General features: G+C 36.7%; 1 pseudogene; it reads left to right on the top strand.

Annotated features, from left to right (window-relative positions):
• Window positions 1-151: 151 nt before the first annotated feature.
• LOC112399729 (AKT-interacting protein-like) lies at window positions 152-18,576 on the top strand (annotated as a pseudogene).
• Window positions 18,577-19,990: the final 1,414 nt, after the last annotated feature.

Genomic DNA, 19,990 nt, shown 5'->3' with positions numbered 1-19,990 from the left:
ATTTTTTTTTTTTTTTTTTTTTTTACCTCTGCCGGGACGCCTGCCGACCCATTATTTGTACATCCAAATCGAGCGCAGGTCCCGCTTTCTTCTCGGCCTCGCCGGGGTCGGGCAGGAGCAGCGCGCTGTCCCCGAGTCCCCTCCCCTCACCATGCCAGGGGGCTCCTTCTCCGGCGGCCCCAATCAGAAGCCCACTCTAGTGCGCCTCGCCCCTGACCTCGTGCCCTTTGCTTTAATTGTCCCGTGTCAGTTTCACTTTGTAATCCACAAGGCTTTTGGTTTGGAGCGGGGGGGGTGGTGGGTCCCTCTTTCTCCTTCACCGTTGGCGGTGGAGGCGGGGAAGTCGGCGCTGGGCTCTGGCGGCGCCCGCGGCAGCTCGGTACGGCGGCTGTCAGCGCTCTCCCTCTCGCCTGCCCGGGCTGAAGGTTGTACCGCTGTGGAGCTGGAGCTCCGCGAGCCCCTCTCAACCTCCGGCTGCTCCCTCACACTCTCCCCGCCCCTTCCCCGCCGCACGCGCGCGCGCACACACGCGCACACACACACACACACACACACACCGCGCTGTCGAAACACAGAGGGGGAGGGAAGACCGCGAGCTGGAGCAGGACTCAGAAACTTTGCTCGCCACTCATTGATCCCGCACTTTAGTTTGCCCGGACTCCCCCTAGCTCCCCGTGCTGTCACCTACTGCCCCTCCCTCGCCCCAGCCCCATTGGGCCGGAGCTAAAGCAGCCCCGCCTGGCACTCCGACCGCGAGCGCTCTCCGACTTCTTCTGCCTCCGACTGGCTTCTCGGGATGCTAATCACTCCAGCCTCTCGGAGGACTGTAGGCTGTGGGGTGTGGGAGCTCGGCGAGTAGGAGGCGCTGAGAAGGGGGTGGGGTGGGGTTTTTTATACCCTTTTTTTTTTTTTCTTTTTGGTCACATCTTGGCCGGCATCTGAGCAATAACAGCAAAAAGCTGCCGCCGAATAGATGGGGGTGGGGTCAGGTTTGCAGATAAATAACTTTAGTGATGGGTTCTGGGGGAAGACCGTTAGGTTGTTATGCTAGTAATAACTCAGGGGTAAGGGGGGGTCGAGGGAAATAAAAGAAAGGCAGGGGGTGAAGGTCTATTAGAGCGGGAAGAAGGATTAAGCAAAGCCTGTCTGGGAATGCAGAGCGCAGATTTGCTTTAACCGTTTCCTGCCCCTTCTCTTTCGATGAGAGGGGAGGGAGTAGCTCTACAGTATGATCCGGCAGCATCCAAACCAAATCTTCCCCATTCCTCCTCTGTCTACAGAGCGAGATAATTGCAGTCCAGATCTAACCCTAAGCCTGTCTCCACTTCCAGGTGAGTAGGGGCACCAAGGCCTCGGTACCGACTGCACTTTGGATTTCCTATAGGAAAAGCCAGGGGAACTCTGTTTTGTTTCCTGTCCCGAATAGATCCCAGGTGTCAGTAGCCAAACCTTAGAGTTTCAACAATAACAATGGTAGCCCTTTGGAAAGATGGAGGTCTCTTCCTATTGCAAAGTTTGGAATTTTGATCTCCGTTGGAGTATTTCCCCCTAGACATTTTAAAGCCAAAGGAATGCTGATGAAGGTTTGTTTCTTTTTGCTTTGGTTTGGTTTTTATCTGGGGAAAAGACAGATATGAGGAAATAGAAATAAATAGAATGAAATTTAAATTTTAAAATTACCCACGTGCCACGCAAGTCACTCAGATTACTGTAGCTAATTTTTGTGGTATTCTTCAAAGAAAAAAAAAGGGACTAGGAATCAGGTCAGTATTATTTCCCCTTTAAGGACAACCGTTTAGAAAATAAGAATTTAAGCCAAGTAATGCAAATATAGGGCATGTGTCATACGTTTCAGCCACAATGACCCCTCCAAATTTAAAACTTCTGAGTTCGGAGATGATTCAGCCATGAGTAAATACTGCCCTCTGCTGTTCTCTGTCCATCTTACATTTTTAGCAGTCTGGTTTCTTGCTTAAAATTAAATGCAGAGACAGAAGGATCTGGTTACAAGGCTAATTCCTCCTTCTTGCCTAGGGATAGTAGCAAAGAAAAAAGATCTTTAGGAATCTCCTAGTGCCTTTCTTTACTTACGGTTAAAAACAAAATAAAACAAAAACCTTTTTTAAGCAATAAGGCAGAGAGCAAATTCAAGTCCTCTGATCCAGGCAGCCTGTAGCCCAAAACTGATATATGGAAACATGAATGGTAATAACTCTATCACCAATTCCTTTGTTTAGGTTAGAATATTTACTAATGCATTTTCCTCTACTGTAGATACTGATGTATATGGTACATATAATGGGTGAATTGGAAACAGACAAGAAAGTTAAATTTCACCATTTTTGTATTTTTAGGCCTTGAAAACTTGTGAAAGCATTGGAAGCTATTCTTTTAAAAGAGAGATATTTTTAAGCATTTTCTCAAAACTCATATCTCTGCCAATAAATTATAGTCTTTATTTTGATGTAAATTAACACACAAAGATTTGTTGATTAACTAAAGTGAAAGCAGAAATGTTTACAAACCATGGCTATGATGTGTGATTTTAAGAGGGTTTTCTTACTTACTTGTATATTGTTTACTAATGTGCCACAGTTCAGTCATTCAGGTAGGAAACAGTAGAAAGAAAACACTTAGATACTTGTAGGGGATCAGGTATTTTTTCTGTTTTATTGTTTGTTTGGAAAGCCTGTGGGATCATCTTCATATTTAGTCTCAATAGTATTAAATTTGCATCACTTACGAGTGAATTTAATATTGGGGAAATGGGTAAAAATCATTCATTTTGTGGAATAGGAAGTGCAATATATATTTTTAAGTAAAAAAACAAGATATGACAAAGTTAAGTAATACAAAAAATGTACATATATTCAGTACATAAAATAATTTTTTGAACATTCTGAATGAAGACTATCAAAAATGATTTAGACAATGGCATGGTTATTCAAATAAATGGAAACTTTCCATGATAACTACATTAAAGTAACACATTCATTTATAGATAAAACCTACACAAAATTACAATCTATGTACACATAGGTACATAATTTAAGGTATAATATAGAGAATGGTTTTAATAAAAGACAAGAATAAAGCTTTTATTATATTTAATTTTTCTCCCTTGGATTTCAGAAATTCTAGTAATATAATGCATGATAAAATGTAAGGATGCCCCCAACAAAATCAAATCAAGACACATTGTAATTATATGTGTGAAAAAGCAAAGTTTATTTTTGCTTTTCCACCAAAAGCTTAATTATTTTAAGAAAAGGGTTATTTAGTGAAAACTTTCAATAAACATAAAATTACATGCTTCTAAGAGAGAAGATATTCATCAATTTTAGTAAACTGTAGGGGAAAATTGTATTTTTTTATGTCCAAGCATGAAAGAAACTAGAGAACACAGCTCATTTGAAGTTTAGAGCATACATTAAAACAAATAGTTTTTGTAAGAATTTGTTATCCTGGTCTGTACACAACTACCATCATTACTTCATTAAATGTCTGAAATTACTTTCATGTTTTAGACCCTAGGTAAAGAAGCTTAGGTTAATCATACTCTACAATTCATATCACATTAGCAACATCGTCCCAGAAAAGGATTCTCCCCACTGCTTCTTCCTTTCTATTCCTCTCTTCTCCCCTTCCCTCCCTTCTTCCCCTTCCTTTCTCCCTTCTTCTATTCTTCTCCCTTCTCTCCCTGTTCTTCTCTTCCCCTTCCTTTCCCTCTCTTCCTTCTTCTCCTCTCTTCTTCTTTTTTCCCTTCCCTTCCAATTCCTGCCTTCCCTTCCCCTCCACTCCCCTCCTCTCCCTTCCTCTCCCATCCTTCCCCTCCCGTCCCTCACTTTACTCTTTATTATACTTTGCTCACCTTACCTTATTCTGCTTTACTCTTTTCTCCTTATCATTCTTCAGTCCTGTTACAGGACTCCCAGAGACAAACATTCTAATAAGTGGAATGTGTACTTTTTGGTTCCATGCTTGTGCAAAATATGTATTATTTAGTTGTCCTGTATTTTTAATTGAGATAAATGGTTTGGGTTATACTGTGTATCATCCTCTTTTGTGTCTTTCTACAAAGAGCTATTTTTAAGGTTTATACATGTTGTTATGTGTTCCTCTAAATTATTGTTTCTGACTTTTGCCTTTTACTGTAAGGCATGTATTCATAACTCTTAACCTGTCTATTTACATGGTTATAGGCATCCAGGTTGCCTCTAACTCCCTGACATCAAAGATAAGTCTGCAATGAACAACATCCTTGTAATTGTCCTCAAAAGGAAATGAATAGTTTAAGGATATGTAGTGGGGAATGGAAGAGGCCTCCATTCCATATCTGAAATGAAGAGCTGATTGTTTCTAAACAAGAGAGAGTTATGTTTGTGGGATGCAGTGTTTCTGAACAAGAAGACAACTGATCCTAGGATCGGGAAGCATGGAGTTCAGAGATGGCAAACTTTCAGAAGTAGGAAGGGTTAGATATTGGTTAACTTTTGAATGTGGAATTGAAATTAGTAGACTGTAGTTTTTGCAGATTGGCTAAATTTCATATTTGTGATTACCGATGTGAATTTAACATGATTTGGGATGGGTTTAACACTGGTTCTTATAATTGGCTCTTGGTATCATTGACACAGGTGGATAGGATTTTTTTGCTAAATGTTTAACTCAGTATTTTAGACTTTCTTATTTCCTGATAAATATATTTAAAGCTATAAATTTCCCTCAAAGTATTAATTAATTAATATTTTGTGGAGTATGAGCCTTACTCCACAAAATATTAATTACAAAATGCTACGTGTAATGATTTCACTTTTATTTAACTTTAAATATTTAGTAACTTATTTTATGGTTTCCTCTGTAGCACAAGATTGTATTTAATATATAAATACATTTCTAAATATGTGTTGAGTAATAAAGAGCCCTCTCCTTCAACAATCCTGCTGCCTTTCACCACCTTCCCTTTGTTACTGTTTCTTCATTGTGTTATATTCAAAGTATCTGTGATACAAAGGGAAGGTGCCTGCCATCTGGTGGCATTTCTTCAAAGAATTCTATCTTTCAAATGGCACGGAATACTCATGTGAAGGAATATATGATAGCAATGAAAAGTACTCAATCTGTACTTAATTTGTAAGTGGTTTCCACTTACTTCTGCTTCTCATTCTTCTGCATCTCCTCCTTCTTAAAGGTTGACTGTGAAACATTTTTTAATTGCAAGGTTGCTGAACACATCCCAGATGGAACAGTAACTATGCATGTCTAAGAATTCAGCATGCCGGTGTACCACAGTCATGTTTAACACGAATTCAAAACAAACAAAAAAAATGTTAAATATCAAGAAACAGAGCAAAACAAAGTATCTGTGATAAAAAAAAAAGTCTCCAGTTTCTGTCCTCTCTTCTTATCTTAACCCACCCCAATCAGTTTTACCCAAAGCGATCCTCCAAAATTTTTCGTATCAAAGTCTCAGTTGATCACTTCCTTCTCCTTGATTAACTTTATTAATTTCCCTTCCAGGATGCCATCCTGCCTCATCTTTTCAGTCTCAGATATTTTACTCTGTAGCACCTCAGGGCTCATGGGACAAACTGTCACCGTCCATTCTCTAAACTCTGCCTCTTGGTGATATCATCTTGTAGCGAGTCTTCAAATAAGTTGATTACACTCAGAAAAGAATGTGAACTGTGCAGTTCATGGGTTTAGTGTTCTGTCCACATCCATTAAGCTGTTTGTTAATTATGCTATTCAGATCTTATATATCATTACTGATTTTCTGTTGGCTTCATGTATTGATACTAAAAGAGGCATGGAGGCATGTTAAATCTGCATTATGATTGCAAATTTAAATCTCTTTATAGTTATGTAGCTATTCTTGTTTTGCATATTCTTGTTTTGCATATTAATATATATTTTATTATATATATTTTATATTTTATTTATTCTTCATTTTATATGTTTATATATTTATAAGTACATATATATAATTTTATATATTCATCATGAATTAAACCTTTTCTAGTTAAGATGTGACTATCTTTATCCCAAATAATGTATTTTCCTTAAAGTCTATTTTTGTCTGTTACAAGTACAGGTAACCAGCATTCTTTGATACTATCATGACAGATATTTTTTCCTATCCTTTCACCTTGTATTTTCTGTACCCTAATGTTTTAAAAGTCTTTTTGACACAGCATTATATATGAAAATGCATTTATTGATATTTTTTTATCATCATTGCTTCTTAACTGGAGCATTTAGTCTATTTACATTTAGTATAACTACTCACATTCCTGTTTAAATCTCCTATCTAACTTTGTGTGCTGCTGTTTTTCTCCAGTTTTATCGTTTTGTTTATTTCTGTGCTTCTCTCCTTTTTCTTAAATTAATTAGATATTTCTTTCACTTTCTGCTAATACTTTGGGTGATATATGCTCTGTTTTGGCTATTTTCATTTTACTTCAAGAAATTAAAAAAAATATTCTTCTCAAAGTCTTAAATAGTTCAATGCCTTAAGGAAAAAGGGCACTTCTTGAACAATAAATTTTTAAATACATTCATTTACTTCTCAATTTACCTCTTAATTTGGTGTTGCTTTTTAATTCTTTATTTAAATTTTAATCTTGCATAACATTTTTATTTTTAAAAAGGCAATAATGTATTTAACACAGTTTGTTGTGTTTTGATCTTTCCTCTATCACAAACATCCTATCCTGGATCTCTTGCATTCTGCCCAAAATACGTTTTTCTGAGTTTCCTTTGGAATGGAAGCTGTTGGTAGAAACACTTTATAGTGTCCCATTCTTGAAATATTTTTTCTTTAAGAATAAAATTATAAATTCAAAATTAATGAGTCATTTAGATATAAATCTTTTGTCATATGCCATTCTAGTGCAAATATGAAAAAGGGTATTTAACGGAAATAAATTAAGGTATTTCTAATACTACACATTGATAGTTTAATTCACATGATTCAGAATCATCACTATATTTATCAGCACAGTTTAATTATACAGAAGTTTGACTTTCATTTTTCTGTCAATCTAATTCTTATTTCTTTTTAATCTCTTGCTCAAGGTAATCTGTCACTTTTCACTGATTCTTCCTGAAATGCCTCTGTATTTTTGATGTTTTGCAGTTTTGCTTTGGTATATGTGTAGGTATAAAATGTTTTTGTAATCTTGCCTGGAAATTGAAGTCTTCGTGATGCAAATCATTCTTTCATTATTTCCGGAAAATGTTCAGCCTTTATATTTGTGTTTGCAGATATTACTCCTTGTTTTCTTCTCCTTGCTCTTCCTTCTGGAACTTTACTTAGACACATATTAGGACTTCTCACGATATCTTGTATATCTCAATTATCAGTTTAATATCTTCTCTTTTCTTTTCTCTATGCTTAATTTTGAATAATTTTTTCTGACTTGTCTTCCAGTTCACTAATTCTGTCTTTAGCTATGTTTAACCTACTTTTAAATTCATCTATTTAATTATAAGTTTAATTACTGAATTCTTATACCTTAACATCTTGATGTGTTTTGAAGTTAGCTATCACCTTCAGATATTTTCAAGCTTGTTTTTCATTCCTTTGAACATGTTAAACATAGTTTTAGATGTTATTTAGATAGGTATCTGAAGATTCCAGTATCAGGCATATTTAATGTTTATGCTTTCCTTTTTTTTTTTTTTTTTGCCGTACGCAGGCCTCTCACTGTTGTGGCCTCTCCCGTTTTGGAGCACAAGCTCCTGGCGCACAGTCTCAGCAGCCATGGCTCACAGTGCCAGGCGCTCTGGGTCACATGGTGTCTTCCCGGACTGGGGCACGAACCCGTGTCCCCTGCATCAGCAGGCGGACTCTCAACCACTGCGCCACCAGGGAAGCCCTATGCTTTCCATTTTTATTGCTAGTTTTAGCTCATAGTAAATTGTTTCCTTGTGTGAGTATTTACGTTTGAATATGAACTGGTCTTTTTTTTTTTAATAAATTTATTTATTTTTGGCTGCGTTGGGTCTTCGTTGCTGTGTGCGGGCTTTCTCTAGTTGCAGCAAGTGGGGGCTACTCTTTGTTGCAGTGTGCAGGCTTCTCATTGTGGTGGCTTCTCCTGTTGTGGAGCATGGGATCTAGGCATGTGGGCTTCAGTAGTTGTGGCATGCAGGGTCAGTAGTTGTGGCTCACAGGCTCTAGAGAGCAGGCTCAATTGTTGTGTTGCATGGGCTTAGTTGCTCCACAACATGTGGGATCTTCCCAGACCAGGAATTGAACCCATGTTCTCTGCTTTGGCAGGCAGATTCTTAACCACTGTACCACCAGGGAAGTCCCTGAAGTGGTCATTTTAATTGGTAAGTTATTTATGCTATTCCTTGAGGCTTGGGATTGGTGTGCTCTTGTAAAGAAGAGCTGAGTATGCTTCCATTAGGTTCTTGTGAGTTGCTACTAGTCTGCAACAGCTACTGTTTTCATTGAAGCTAAGATGGCAACAGCAAAAGAGCAATAACACTTTATGAATCAAAAGGTAACACTGCCAAGTAAACCACAGAAAATGCTTTCTCATCATTTTGGAGTTTTATTTAAAGACAGTTTTACCCTCATTTAGATTTTTGTCATGTCATTCTTCTGTATGTATGAGAAGGAAACTATAAGCAAAATAAATTGAACAAGGCCATCTTAGATCTTTTTCACATTGAAAATCCAGCTCAAAGTGGTATAGCATTTATTGAAAAAGTGCTCCATTTTGTCTGTGATTTTTTTCTAACCTACTAACACTGCATGTTTGCTATATAGTTGATGATAATTAAGTCACAATTGCTGCCAGGCCTTTAGCAGGTATAATACACATCCTAACTGCTAAATATTAAAATAGGACCAAAAACATGTTGAATCTTAGAATAATTAAATATGGTGAATTTACAACTTGAGGGTTTTTTTCTGCACCTCCTCAGTAATGTGATTTTGAGTGCTGCCTTGGGGCTTCAACTTCTTAGGGATGGTTTCCCCCTTCTCCACACCTCAGTCTAATCATTACCAAGGCAATATTATTTTCAATATTTTGGAGAAGGCAGGGTGACTAGGTATACCTGCATAGATAACTAGTTACCTTAGGACTAGTTAACTTAAGACTTATGATTTAGGAGCTCCAGCTTTAATAAGAAAAGTTTCCTATTAAACTCCACACCTTCAGAGAAGCCTGGGCTTTTTCTCTTAGCTCTCACACTTTACCACACCTTAAAAGTCAAAGCTCATATTTGTGAAGTTTGGTAAATGTCCTTAAGGCAAAAACTACTTCAATGTTGAGCTTACCTCTATGGCTTCTTATCTAGACTAGATATGGTAATTCCTAACTCTAATATCATGTCAGCTTTTTGATCTTTTAAGAAAATATTTTAAAATTTAGTAATTTTAGTAGTTTTTAGTGGTAAATAATAGCCTGGCATATTACCAGAATAGGAAGTCTATCTTCCTTATTTCTTCAAATAGTTTCCTTTTTTCATTTGTTTTTTCTCCTTTGGGAAATCTTATCATTTGGTACTTATCCATAAGTCGGGTCTCTTTAGCTTTTCTTGCCATTTTCTGGGAAAATTCCTCAATCTGATGTACCAACTCACTAATCTGGTCTTCAGGTATATCCAATCTACCACTGTTTAATCTTTTGTTCTCTTTACATCAACTCAAAATTTTTCGTACTGACCAAATATTTATACTTCACTCATTTTTAAATGAAATTTAATTCTTGTTTTATATTGACAATAAATGTCTATCCATTAATTGTCTATCTGTGCTGAGGAGGGATCAAAGGCCAGATCTCAGTGTGTGAGTTTAAGATAGGGTTGGCAAATTTTTTCTGTGAAAGAGAAGATAGTAAATATTTTAGGTTTTGAAAATCAGACAGTCTCTGTCATACCATTTCAACTTCCCCTTATAATGTGACAGCAGCTATAGATATTATGGAAACTATTGGGTATGACTGTGTTCCGATAAAAATTTATTTACAAAAACAGGAACCAGGCCCAATTTGGCCTGCAGGCTGTCATCTGCTGACCACTGTTTTAGAGCATAGGAGATAAGCCTTGTGCTGAAAACTCCACCAGATGACCATTGCTGGTCATTCCCATTTGTAATCTTTCTTTTACATATATATGTACACATATATGGAGTCAGTATTTTGAATATGATTCAAAATTTCTGTCTGTTTTACAAACACTGCATTTATTTTCTCTTTACCATCTGACCTTTTGTAATCTTAAATTTTAAACTTTGAGGTATAGTATGATTGAGAAGTGACAATCTCCCTAAATTGTAATCCATGGTCTTAGGGATTTTTAGAGAGTAAGATGGGATATTCAATACCTAAGGGCAGCTCTTCAGAATGCACTTATTTCATGTGAACACTGATGTCTTGGCTACTGCTGCCAGTGTCTGCAGTGAAGCAGACAATAATAGCCTCAAGGCAACATACGGTAGAGGCAAAAACTATTTTTTTATAAACACTTATCTTTTCTAGTCTCTATAAAAATTTTCTGGCCCTTATTACTTGGTGCTTAGCTTTCTCCTTCCATTTTCCATATCCCCTTTATATAATTTATATATATATATAATTATACAATATATATGTTTACCCATCTTTTTCTGGCCAGTGTTCAATTTCCAAAGATTGTGGAACCACCAGTGTATGTAAATAAATCTGAAACTACATCATGGAAACTAAAATCATACTTTTTAACATCACACTTATGGGAGAAACAAAATGAAGGGTTAGCTTTAAAATCCTTCATAATATACTACATGTGAATATGTGAGCAAACCCACTGGAATGGAAATTGCTTACACTAAATGTGAGAGTAGGTTTCTAAATACTGTGGCATTTGCCACAAACTAGTAATTACCTACCATAATTTGGAGAAACTGCTCAGTCCAACAACTGTGACAAGCTACTCTTTTGTTGAAATATGGGTTGGTTATATTTTAATCTTGATTAGGTATAGGTATACAATTTATCTCAAACAAAAATGTATTAATATGGGTAATAATTAATGGCTGCATTAAAATACTCTGATGTTGAATTTCATGCTAGAATATAAAGAGAATTAAGAAAATAGATACCTCTAATATATATATATATATATATATACACATATATATATTTGTCATGGAGAAGAGATAAGTAAAATGATATGATATTCACTCTAGGTTTACTAGACTTGTAACATGTGAAAACATTTGGAAATACAGAACAATTTGAACTGTAACTTCCATCAACAATAGGTATATGGAGAATTATGAGAGTCCTGCCAGAAGAGTTGATTCTAAGAAAACAATTTTTTTTTGCATTTTATTTAATTTATATTTTTATACAGCAGGTTCTTATTAGTTATCCACTTTATACATATTAGTGTATATATGTCAATCTCAATCTCCCAATTCATCACACCACCACTACCCCACTTTTTTTCTTTATTCTGTTCTGTCAGGGAGTTATACCATTCTGTCTTCCAGGTCATTTATCCGTTCTTCTGCCTCAGTTATTCTGCTATTGATTCCTTCTAGTGTATTTTTCATTTCAGTTATTGTATTGTTCATCTCTTTGTTTGTTCTTTAATTTTTCTAGGTCTTTCTTAAACATTTCTTGCATCTTCTCGATCTTTGGCTCCATTCTTTTTCCAAGGTCTTGGATCATCTTCACTATCATTATTGTGAATTCTTTTTCTGGAAGGTTGCCTATCTCCACTTCATTTAGTTGTTTTTCTGGGGTTTTATCTTGTTCCTTCATCTGGTACATAGCCCTCTGCCTTTTCATCTTGTCTATCTGTGAATATGGTTTTTGTTCCACAGGTTGCAGGATTATAGTTCTTCTTGTTTCTGCTGTCTGCCCTCTGGTGGATGAGGCTATTTAAGAGGCTTCTGAAAGTTTCCTGATGGGAGGGACTGGTGGTGGGTAGAGCTGGGTGTTGCTCTTGTGGGAAGAGCTCAGTAAAACTTTAATCTGCTTGGCTGCTGATGGGTGTGGCTGGATTCCCTCCCTCTTGGTTGTTTGGCCTGTGGCAACCCAACACTGGAGCCTACCCGTGCTCTTTGGTGGGGCTAATGGCAGACTCTGGGAGTGCTCATGCCTAGGAGTACTTCCCAGAACTTCTGCTGCCAATGTCCTTGTCCTCATAGTGAGCCACAGCCACACCCTGCCTCTGCAGGAGACCCTCCAGCACTAGAAGGTAGGTCTGGTTCAGTCTCCTATGGGGTCACTGCTCCTTCCCCTGGGTCCTGATGCACACACTACTTTGTGTGTGCCCTCAAAGGTTGGAGTCTCTGTTTCCCCCAGTCCTGTTGAAGTCTTGCAATCAAATCCCACTAGCCTTCAAAGTCTGATTCTCTAGGAATTTCTCCTCCCATTGCCAGACTCCCAGGTTGGGAAGCCTGACGTGGGGCTCAGAACCTTCACTCCAGTGGGTGGACTTCTGTGGTGTAAGTGTTCTCCAGTTTGTGAGTCACCCACCCAGCAGTTATGGGATTTGATTTTATTGTGATTGTGCCCCTCCTACCATCTCATTATGGTTTCTCCTTTGTCTTTGGATGTGAGGTATCTTTTTTGGTGAGTTCCAGTGTCTTCCTGTTGATGATTTTTCAGCAGTTGGTTGTGATTCTGGTGCTCTTGAAAAAGGGAGTCGAAAACAAATAATCTTGACCCACAGCTAACATTTTATCTTTTTTCTATTTTAACTCTATTTGAGATGATGAAATATAGACTACTATTATATACCTTTATTTTGTGTTATTGCCTAATGAGCATTTCCTTGCCATTGTAATAATTTTTTGTAAATATTGTTTTATTAGATGGATACTATTTGTAATATGAATAGGCCAAAAATTATTAATTGTTCCTTCAATGTTGACCTTCAGGATTTTTCCAGCTTATTTTGCTATTAAATGCATGCTTTGATAATTATCCGTCACTCCTCCAAACAAAATTTATTGAAAAGTAACTGTGTCAGGTACTTTAAAAGCTACAGAGGGAAGACAATAATGAATAAAACAGACACAGCTTCTGCCATGTTTAGTCAAATTGCAGAAAATTTTTAAATAATTTAAACTTTTAAGGACCTTTATTACTTATTGCCAAGTCACCTTCCATAAATAATGTATCAATTTATAATTGAAACCAAAGTATATCAGAGTTCTCCTCCCAGCAAAACAAAGAAACAAATACATTTGAATATAACATGTCTTAAATCCTGGTCTATTTACAGGGGATTAAAAACATGTCTTCTTTCAACATGCATTTCTATTATATTTTTCATATATTAGCTATTTGTTTTCCTTTTTTTAAAAGAAATTATTCATGTTTGTTTTCAATTTAATCAATTGGGGTCTCAGATCTATTTTTTTGGTTGTTGCTGATATTGTTAATCAATTTGTTATCCTTTATAAACACCTACCTTTGTTTTAAATGTTTAATTCTTTCCTTTATCCAGAGACTATTCATAAAACTTTAATTCTAGTTTCCTCTTTCTGCTCTTCCTTCTACTTCTTTGTCCTAATTATTTTGTATCAATTGGCTTAATGCCACTGGAGCAGAGCAGATAAATAATTTTCTTTTCTCTGAATCTAGCATCATGTCTGAAATTCAGAAAGTATTCAACAGAAGTCTGCTCAATTTCATCCCAGATAGGATACCTAAAATTTTTAAAATATACATAATTTTAAAAAGCAGTAATAAGTGTTTTGAACTCTACAGTCTAAAACATTGTTTTCTAAAATGTGGTAAAGGGTGGTACTCACAGATGATTCCAGGGGGCTCAGAAGAGGGTATTGAAAAGAGTAAAAAACATGAGACATTAAAAAAAAAAAATCAAAACACTATGGTGAGTGTTGTGGCTTGACATTCACCTTCCATTCAAACCTTCCAGCCTACCTCTAGTGTGCATTTCTAGAGGCTTTTCTTCAGACACCTTCTCATCCACAGTTCTTCATGCAATGGTCCTCTATTTAAATGCAAGCACTTGGAATTTGTTAGGCAAACATGGGCAGAGACCATCTTCATTTTACTTTAGCCCTTTCTCTGCCAGCTAGCACAGTCGTGGATGCAGTTCCACAGTGGTGTGCAAGTGTCCAGTCTATGTGTGTAGAGAACCAACAATTGTATCATTTGCTGTTGCCACAAATTCCTAACCCTTGAATTGCAGCTACTATGGTGTGTTGGTGAAGTTAATTATTCCAATGGTGACCTCCTGTTTTTCTACCTTGCTGATTGTGGCAGAAGTCACAGTGCCCACAGTGGGGCTTTTCTGTTTCTATCATCATGCCCCCAACAATTCTGAAAGCACCTACTTCCCTAAATGTTCTTCTTGAAACAACTGGACTGCCTAACAGTTCCTGCAACTGGATGTTGGCTGATACAATCACAAATGATAAAAATTATTCCACTTTCATTTCTCTTTCAAGTAAAGGAGAAATTCTATGGTGAGAATCAGAATGTTTACCTCCTCTTTAACATCACATATCTTCCTTTTGGATAGAGAGTGTTCTAAGTGAATAGACACATATGACAAGCATAATTGATGGAGATTTGATTAACATGGTACTGTTTGAACACAATATAGAGTCTCCTTAATTAAAGAAGATTAAAATCTAAAATGAGTCAGAAGTAGTGTGCACAATATAATTGGAATAAAGAAAAATCTCAGGACTTGGCATATACTAGAAGACAAAGGAAAAATAACAGAGGATCGAAGTAGTACTTAAGCATTTTGATATTTTATGGTACTCAAAGCCCTTATTAAAAGAAAGAGTGCATTATCTGTACTATTTAGCTGGAATATTCCAGATGTCTCTAGTCTTTATAAACATATCACAACATCTTAATCTTTGTTTATTTGAATTGCTCCTTGGTCATGTCTCTTTTTCATTCCATTCTTAATCACTGAGTCTGTGATTAAAAATGGCAAACATGTGTTTTGAGAGAAACTAAGCTGTGATTTCGGTTGTGGGTAGTAATTTCAGAGTGGCAGACATATTAACCCCTTCCTCTCCACCCTACTCATGAACTTAAAACAAGACTCAAGGAAATAGTAAACACAAAAGAAACAAGCAAAGCATAGAAAAATGAACTACTTTTCAGTTCAAATACTTTGTATGGTTATACCAAGGAGAGGTTTCTGAAAGAACAAACAAAAGTGACAGTTTAATATTTACAAAAAAATGTTCAGCTAAAATAACACAGACAATCACAGATAGGATATTATTGTGGTTAAGACTTAATTTTTGCTCTTCAAGAAAGATCAGTTTTAGAATCTGACAATCACTGGATCCAATCCTACTGACTCTGCTTCTTCCTCTCTACAGGGTCAACTGTAAGTCGTTTCAGCATTCCACAATTGACTTCTCCATTTGTAAAATGAGAGAAATTAGCTCACATGGTAACTGTAAGTTGATTATCATCTATCAGAGCAAGAGACATACCTCAATTTAATTAGAAAAAGTTCTAGATAAAAGTTAAATACTGTTAATCATACCTATACTGAGGGAAAGTTGAAAATATAATTTTAATTTTCATGGAAGAGGAACAGTTTTATTCATTTCAAAACAGCATTGCATAGTTATATGTATAGAATTTCAAGAATTATCATAAATTTCTAAAAACCTTGGAACAAAAAATAAAAATAATATAAAATAAATATATTGAAATATTTATGGGTAAAGTCAAATATTATAATATGGTTGTGTGAAAGACAATACTAATAATATGTTTATTTTTAAATGAATTTGAATAAGTTCAATGGAGTAGATTCAGATGGAACAATTTGTTCATAAATTTAGTTCAAAGGAAACAATAACCCATATAAAGTTGAAACAGAGCCTATATAAGTAGTCATAGCAACACACAGACAAATATTTCAGAAAATCTAAAAGTTTTGTTGGCTTCAAATTTTTAAAAATACATTTAAAGAAATTCTACTGTCATGTTAATACTTTCGGTAAAACCACATATGTCCTGAATTACTATACTGCAACCAAAATACTACTCTATAGTCCGATCACTAGTTGTTTTGGGGAATCTATATATTGAATTTGAACCATATTTTGTAAAAAGTGTTTTGTTGCTTTTGAGTCAGGAGATTGGTAGTAAGAAGTTTACATCAATCATGTTAAGGCAATAGTCCAAACTCTTTCTGATCCCCAGTGGGTCTGTGACATGTTTTTTTCTTTTTTAAAGAATTTTCTTTTAAAAAAATACTATGATTTGAAATAAGCATCTTTGCTTTGATAACTTGTGTTTCATCTTTGCCTGTTGAAAGGTGCATTATGATTACTGCCTCATTGAAGACTACTGCTTGCAAATGGTAAATTTGTCTCTGTTTTTCAGCCCTTTTTGATGATTGCATTTATCATATAATTTCATAACTCAAGACATTAAATTGATGCTATTAAGAAGATTGAATAAGATGATCTAAATGCCATACCAATTCATTGCCAATTGTTTATTTCTTTAATAATTTTGGCAAAGTTTGAGATAATTTTGCTTGTTTGCAATGTTCTGTATTATTAATAGTTCAGTTTTGTTCTCAGTGAATCCTAATCCTTACAGTCCACCAGATATCTCTTAGAATTAAGTGCTTTCTTTTCTATCTGTGCTGGAGGTACATTGTGATTTTCAGATTGATTGATTGATTTAATGAATGCTGATAGAGAGCTGTATCTTCCATGCTGGAAAATATTGAAAATAGAATCAATGAGATAATGTCTGTAAAGTACTAAGTGCAAGGAAGAGTTCAATAAATATTAGCTATTTTTCCTATTCATATGGCAAAATTCAACAGGAGTGCTCATTTGGAGCAAATGAATAAAATCAATTACAGGAGTTATGTTCAGTCTTTAAAAAGAACATGGTAAAACTCAGTGTATTAGTTATCTATTGCTGCTTAACAATGATACTATAAACTTAGTGGCTTAAAACAGCACACATGTATTTCCTCAGAGTTTTTCTGGGTCAGGAGTCTGGGCACAGTTTAGCTGAGTCCTCCGCTTCAGGGTCTTTCAAAGTTGCAATCGAGGTGTTGGCCAAGTTCCTCGACTGGGGAGGAATCAGCTTCCTAACTCACAGTGGCAGAATTCAGTTCCTTTCAGTTTTCCAGACTGAGGACCTCAGTTTCCTGCTTGCTCTGAGCTGGAGCCTACTCTCGGCTCCTTGCCACATGCTGTTCTCCACATGGCAGCTCACAACATGGCAGCTTGCATCTTCAAGTCCCGCAAAAGAAAGAGTCTCTTAGCAAGATGAGTTACAATCTTTCGTAATATATACACATAATCTAGTACATCATGTCACCTTTGGCATATTCTGTTGGTTAGAAGCAATTCATAAGTCCCACCTACACTGGAGGGGAGGGTATCAGACAAGGCATGAACACCAGCAGCATGATGATGGGGGCCACCTTAGAGGCTGCTGACCACACTCCATGAGAACAAAAATTACAAAGTAGTGGCTATATTTCATGGTTTAAATTCATTAAAACCCTTCTTGCTGCCCTTATATTATGAGAAATAATTTTTTTCTAATTAAAATATTTGAGGAAAAAGAACTCTATTGTAATTTTTAAGTATTATAGCACTGGAAGGAGATAATATGTTAGGTTTGCATAGCACTTTAGAGTTCACAGTGTATTGATATTTATAACTATTATTATTTCAGACTAGAAAATGGGTGGTAGAACTGATATTGATTTCAAGATTACAACACAGAGTTTAGGCTCCAAGTGAAGCCTTAATTACAGCATCCTGCTGTGTATCTGTTGATGAATTCAATATGCGCCTCTCCTGATTTGGGCCATTCTTCTTAATAACTTTCTTAGTTAAAAATAATTCATATAGGATGGAATGGTGGGTAGGGGAGTGGGCAGCGGCAGGCTTGCACTGTGGCCAGATAAGCTGTTGGGCCTGGAGAGTCAAGTGCAGAGAGCACTGTATTGAAGTCATCAAGATGAAGGGCGCCACAGGTCATCTAGAAAATGTATGCCAAGCATGAATTAAATTGGTGACACAGATCATTTCATTTCTTTGTTTGAAATACATGTTATGAACCATTTTCTGGAGCATGTCTACAAGCACTGAGTGCAAAAGATCTGGTGGTCAGGAGAATATCTTCACAGGGGACCTACAAACCAGAACACCATGCACAGCTCGAAAATACAGCTGCCTTCTAATCTCAAATTGCTTTCCTCATAACTAAGACTGTATCTCCTGCCCCAGCAGTAAACAAATGGCACCCATGTTTCTTACAGACCCTTCTCTCTGGAATATTCTCTTCTTGAAGTATTCTCTTCTTGGTTGTAAAGCAGAAGTTACTTGGTGTCTATGAGTAGCCGTCTTATAGCTCTTCATTAATGTGGTTCAGAGTAGCATTCATATGGCAATGACTTTATCAAGATGACACATTTAAGTCTATAGTGATTATCACTGATAATTCTCCAGATGGTGACTGTCCATGGGGGTTTGATATTTCTATCGTTCACCCACTAGCTGATCCCAACTTAGGTCAACTGGATATTCAGAGAGCATTTGCAAAATGCAGGTGGAACCATAAACATAGTTGTTAAGTATTTATGTGTCCATGGAGAGCTGAAACAGCAAGCCTCCTAAAACCAAAGGCTGCAGTACTGTCTAAAAAGATAGTTAGCTTTATGAAAGAAAAATGCTCAACAGTATTAGAGTGTACACTGTGTGTTTGTTTGATAAACATAATTAAAAGACCCTATGTAATTAATTTTTCTCCATGAAATCCATCTGTATGTGATGCACTCATAGAGAAGATGCTATCTCATAAAAAGAAACTTGATGAACACCACGATAAAAGTCTTCAGGTTACAGAATTCCAGTGTTTAAACTCCAATGTGCAGAGAACTTGTAAACTGTCATTCCTGTGCCTGCAAGAAGAGGAAGAAGAAAAGAAAATCAGTGATTTTTCTTGGACTTATCAGAGACCTGAGATTATAAGGAAACTTGTTACCCTGAAATCTGTAGAGATAAGCAAATTCAGAGAGTCACAGATGAGATCTGCTTACCTGGAGCAGAAGATGTTGGAGCCATAAACTGGTAGGGATACTTAAACAATCATTTTGATGAATTGCTGGAGGCTGAGTGTGGACTAGAATGAGAGGGAAAAGCCCATGGGGGCTGTGGTCTTGGACGACCCCCATAACTTCACAGGTTTTAGCTCCAGGGGCACCCCCCCTGGGTTTTCCTACTGCACATGCAAATTCTCTAACCTTGTGATTCTGGCTGGAGGAGGGGATATGAGTAATCATTGTGTAATATGTCCAGAGGATTCTCCATAACAAAGGCCTACTTTTCAAGGGGAAAAATTTTACCCAGAGCCTTATCCCAGGCAGCAGAAGGGAATGCTGCCTGACCCAGATCACTCTCACCTTCCTGCCTAGCCTAGAGGGTGGAGGGAAGCTAAACAGTTACTGTGGAAATACCAGTCAGTGTTTTAGCCCAGAGTTTCAGGCACATTAAAAGACTGAGATTGAATCATAAGATGACAGTATTGGTCTTCTGCACCAAACATTGGATTCCAGGAAAATGACAGTGTAATACAGCTGACAGAGCTGCAAGATGCAGACCTACCCTGAGGAGGGAGTACTGAGGGAAGCCCACAATGAGGAAGAGGGACAAAAATCAGGACCCCAGAGGAATATGAAGCCACTGTCACCAACAGCTACGGCAAACATTAATTAGGCCCAACTCATATTCAGATTAGCATAAATCCTCACACTAAAAGCCTATTTCCCTCAATACTTATTCACCAATACAACATCACTGGCATTCAACAAAAAACTACAAAGCATACCGAAAGGCAAGAAAAATAATATCTGAAGAGACAAAGCAAGCATCAGTACCAGACTTGGACATGACACAAATTTTGGAATTATTTTAAAAAAGAATTTAAAATAACTGTGAATTATATAAGTGCTTCAATTGAAAAAGAAGATAATATCCAAGAATAGATAG

Source organism: Neophocaena asiaeorientalis, unplaced genomic scaffold (assembly GCF_003031525.2).
Source record: "Neophocaena asiaeorientalis asiaeorientalis breed wild unplaced genomic scaffold, Neophocaena_asiaeorientalis_V1.1 scaffold65, whole genome shotgun sequence".
Classification (NCBI taxonomy): Eukaryota; Metazoa; Chordata; class Mammalia; order Artiodactyla; family Phocoenidae; genus Neophocaena; species Neophocaena asiaeorientalis.
Note: the sequence above shows the minus strand (reverse complement) of the source record. Positions and strands in the feature narration are given on the sequence as shown.